The sequence below is a fragment of the Lampris incognitus genome, chromosome 17, assembly GCF_029633865.1.
Source record: "Lampris incognitus isolate fLamInc1 chromosome 17, fLamInc1.hap2, whole genome shotgun sequence".
Classification (NCBI taxonomy): domain Eukaryota; kingdom Metazoa; phylum Chordata; class Actinopteri; order Lampriformes; family Lampridae; genus Lampris; species Lampris incognitus.
The window spans coordinates 37,904,350-37,909,612 of record NC_079227.1 but is presented as its reverse complement, the minus strand read 5'-3'; positions in this window follow the sequence as shown (position 1 = coordinate 37,909,612).

Sequence of the window (5,263 nt, the reverse complement as noted above, 5' to 3'; positions counted from 1 at the left end):
TTCTATTATCTTGCAAGAGTCCTTGTACACCTGACAGTAACTGGAGCACAAAGGTACCTCTGCTGTACGTTGTGGTGTTTCCAGTGACTTTGCAGACTTTGTTACTTCCTGCCTGAAGAGGACGGGTGGACCCTGCGAAAGCCACTCTGGACAGCAGACGGTGCCTTACCCGCTCATAACACCTGGTAGAGAGGTTTGTTCTTAACTTCCTGCAAGTTGTTGTTGAAGGAGTGAAAATGGAAAAAAACCACGCCATCTATTCTTAGCTAAAGAGACTTCCTCATATTTTCACTGTGACATCATGGAAACAACTAGACTGTCGTTTCCCAGATGATAAGACTCCAGGTAAACAACCACAAAAGGCGTACATGCTTCAATACGGAGACTGCTAAAGTCATGCACCATCCATAAAATGGCCTTCCTGTCCTAAAGACAACCCAGAGCCACAACGTGTCACACCGTGTTTGTCAAGTACAAATCCTGTGAGAATGCTGTTTGTACTGCTAACCATCGCTGCTGCTGCTGCAAGGGCTGTTTTACTGTCATGATGAAGAGTTTCTAACACTAACTGTTAATATGAAAACACAACATTAAACATTAAACAGGACTTTGGACGCTTCAACCTGTAATCAAAAATCAGAATTAGGTGTAAGGCTTATTGGTTGTTTTCAGTCACGTGACTTTTTCATCGACAACGAACAGTTGGAGGACAGCTCCCAGACAGCATCCGGATGTGGGCCACTTCAGGCAATGATGCGGTACTGATGGTCTTCTTCTGGCCCTGACAACATGGATGTAAGCCTGAAGTGGCCCACATGTATAATAGCAAATATGGCCCAAATATGCCAAATTAAATGTGGGCCTTTTTTGGCAAAGACGCGGTGCTCTGGGCAACATGTAATCTGGATGTGACCCTGAAGTGGCCCCGTGTGGTAAATGGTGAATATGGCCCAAATATCACAACACAAATATGGGCCACCACTGGCAAATATGTGGCACATGCGGCATTGCTATGGCTTGGTTCTGACCCAGATCTGGCAAACAGGAGCGGACCACCCAAGTGCCATCATTCCACGCAGTATGTGGGCCGGATGAAAGAAAGATGAAAGTCCGGTGTGGGACGGGTCCGGGCCACAGCAGTTTTGCTATCAGGGCTAGACCTTAGCAACCACTTTTTACACTGAAGTGTTTATAAGAACGAGATTTTAAGTGAAAATTGGACAAATGTACGGAAATAAAACACCGCAGTTGTGATCCGCTCTTCGTAAAACAGTTTGCAGAATACATTTTACAAAGTCCTGGCCTAACGGCACAAAGGACCAGATTGGAGCCACAGAAACAGTGCAGAAATGAACCATTGTGAAATATGAACCACGAGAGCTGTTCTGTAAGAATCAAACCCTGAACCAGATTCTGTCACTCTGACTGTTTACAACACGTTTAGCATCGCAGTGACTGGAGCCGCCGTCCTCCAACACGGCGGATGCGTTGCCGTCACGTGATACGTGATGTAATGTGAGACTAACCCACAGTGGATTTTTTTCTTCCAGTGTAAACACAGAAGGGATGAGGCCTTTGTGCGCGGGCTGTGTGTAAAAAGTGAAAGGAAGGAAGGCCTAACCTGACATCCCACCATGGTGAAGAGTAGTGCTGATCTTCAGCTGGAGCCGGATCACTTTCCAGACAACAGATCCATCCATCGGTCAGTCACCGCCTCAGGACGCCAGTATTACAATCTAAAATAGGATCCTAGCATGAGTATTCCTGGTAGTCGGCTTCACTCCAGGATAAAAAAAAACCCAGTGCCACTGAGACTAGACTGTTGAGATGGCCGTGGCCGACATGTCTGCCAGTCACCATTTAACATCCATTACCTTGAAAACATGTCTGAGGCTGTTTTCCACTGTCAGCTGGTATCTCAAAGTCTCGTCTATCAAGGATTGGCGTTGATTTTTCTGCTTAGGGAGGATACACATCTGTACCTGTTCTGTCCAAAATATAACTTACTCTTATTATTATTATTCATCCCAGGACAACTGAGTGACAGAACAACATGGCTAGCAATAAAAGGAATTATGTCAGCTTGAGCAGTACACTGCACGGCCTGAAATTACATGGTAACTTGTGCCAGGCTAGTGGCTCCCCCTTGAGGGCACATATGGTATATCCAGCCCACTTATCCTGCTCTCAGGGTCGCGGGATGCTGGAGCCTATCCCAGCAGTCCCTGTCATATGGTATCTGGTATGGCATATCTGTATGCTGTTATAAGGATGTCTGTGCAGAGGAAACACCGTTGTTATCAGACACGTGGAGAGCCCCGGGTGTTCTGAATGACGCCTTTTCTTATTTATTCATTTATTTTTAGATTCCCCTCCCCCCCTTTTTTTTCTTCCCCACTGTACTTGGCCAATTATCCCGCTCTCCGAGCCGTCCCGGTCTCTGCTCCACCCCCCTCTGCCGATCCGGGGAGGGCTGCAGACTACCACACGCCTCCTCCCATACATGCGGAGTCACCCGCCGCTTCTTTTCACCTGACAGTGAGGAGTTTCACCAGGGGGGGCGTAGCGCGTGGGAGGATCACGCTATTCCCCCCCCCCCCAGTTCCCCCTCCTCCCTGAACAGGTGCCCCGACCGACCAGAGGAGGCGCTAGTGCAGCGACCAGGACACATACCCCCATCCGGCTTCCCACCCACAGACACGGCCAATTGTGTCTGTAGGGACGCCCCACCAAGCCGGAGGTAACACGGGGATTCGAACCGGTGATCCCCGTGTCGGTAGGCAACAGAATAGACCGCCGCGTTACCAGGACGCCTACTCTTTTTAAATGTTGCATTTCACGTCAAAATACAGGGTATAATAAGCCGAGTCAAGACACCAGACTCCACGTTGGTGCGTCCGCGTCTCAGGAGTAGTGAGTTAGAATGCAGGCAGGTACGCTGCACCTGCGGCGGGGCGTTACCCCGTCTCACTGCTCTGAAGCAGAATGGTGTCTCGGCGGTCACCTTGATGTCAGATGAACACAGGTCAAGAAAAGAAGGCCGACGCTGAAAAACTGGAAAAGTTCCCGATTTGAGTAGCGTGTTTAAGAATCGAGCGGCCGTTGCGTTCATGTCACCTTGCACGGGGTTGAGGCTGAGCGTGGTATTTCAAATGCTCGTTTTGCAAAGGACCATTTCTGAAGGTGTCCTGCACCATAAGTAATGAATACACGGACGTGTGTGTAGGATGCATGGGGATGTTAACGTGTACCGACTGCTGGTGATTTAGTGTCGTTGTGAATCGAGCCAGGGTCGGTGGTGAAGGCTGACCGTTGTAGTTTCTGTAGTCAGTAGACACATTAAACGACTGTATGCACAGGCAGAACATGATCACCACACCTGCTGATCACCGCTGCAGAGGACGCTCCCTACAGACAGACAGCAAGACTGACAGACAGGAAGGTCAGCAGCGTCATCCCTCTGGATCCATTTCTGAAAAGTCAGCAGTGGGATTACATAATCTCCTCCACGTGGCACAGAATGTGAAGTGCTGTGTCCATGTCCATGGGACGAGATGGACACAGCAGAATACAAGCCAGGCCCACAGTAAAATGCAAGTCTTTCGTTTCTGAAATGTACATGTTGAATAAAATTTGCTTCATAAATGTGTGAACTTTGTTAGTAATGGCATGGTGTTGGGAGGTTAAGAGAAAAAAAATGGAGAAAAAACTCAAGGCGGGTGAATACTTGGTCAAGTTGCGAAAATCTTTGCACCTTCAATTCAATTCCTGATTTTTGATACTTCAGAAATCAGGGATCAGGGACATTTATCTGAAACAAAAGGTTGTTTCCCCCAGCCCACAGCAGTGCAACACAGACAAAAACACATCCAAGCTACAAAAAAACAACTACAAGAACACAGATATCCAACATATCGGTAAAAAAGATGTCACTGTTCGAGAGTGAACACCAGGATGACTGTGGGAACTGCCGGTCTGCATGGGCTAGCAGTTAGCTTAGCCTGCCCCGCTTCCGCGTCCTGTCACACCACCCTCGATGTTTCCTCCTTGGACACGGCTCCAGGCAGGGCCGTGGTCCCTAGGCCCACAGGATGCAGCAGACCAGGCTCTCCCAGCCAATCCAGCGCCAGCTCTCCCAGCCAGACACCTTCGACACACCTCCCCCCACTCCACACCACGACACTAAAAACACAGACAACGCCAGGAGAGGCCGCCGCCAGACCACCCTCGGTGTTATCAGAACTGCCGGTCTGCATTGGCTAGCAGTTAGCTTAGCCTGCCCCGCTTCCGCGTCCTATCAGACCGCCTCCGGTGTTTCCTTTTCTTTTTTTCCATCTCATCTTCAGCCACTTTTCTGGGGTCAGGTCGCAGTGGCAGCAAACTATGTATTTCTAGTTTTCCCCCTTATCCCACCCGATTAACCCAATGGCATATGGCCGGAACTCTTGTGGAATAACTCCCCTGGCTCACGTTTCCACAGGAAGGAGATAGTCGTTACACCAGCTTCCTTCAAACTCGTGTCTGCTGCTCTCGCTCTTTTACACGCTGAAGCCTCCTGGCATGGATTGCATCACCTTCAGGCCGCGAAGGAGGCGTAGGGTGAATGCTTTCAGTTGCTTGGCTGCAGGCGCCCAGATGGGCCAGAGGGGTCGCTGGAGAACTACAAGTCCCCGAACACTACACCGTTCTACACCCACTATCCCTCAGGTAAGGGTGGCCTAATGAAGGCCTTACCCCGTGGACGCTCTGGCCGTGACCGGTTACGGCGAGTCTGGGATACGAACCTCCCAGCCACGTGACGAGCGGACTGCAAGAACGGCGGTTTAGTCCGCTCGGCCATCAGAGCGGCCCGGTGTTTCCTTTTCGGGCGCTATTCCAGGCAGGGCCGTGGTCCCTGGGCCCACAGGACGCAGCAGACCAAGCTTGCTCATCCGATCCAGCGCCAGCTCTCCCAGCCATCAAACGAAGACCAGCTTATACGCAGACGTGGACAAAGCCACTGCATGGACGGTACTGGGTGAGGCCGCCGCAAATGTAAGTTCGTGTGACCATCTTCCCACACCGGAAGCACGTGTTTTGACATCATGTGGAGGACAGCTCGTCTTTCCCTACACGGTATTTCTGAAATCATCTAGAAACCATCGTCTACCTCTCCATAGGTCACGTCCTCTCTTGTCCGAACAGACTTTTCAGATTTCAGCAGGTATGACAGCGTGCGCTGCAGTGGCCCTCAATCTTTTGCACCATTTAAAGAAATATGCTA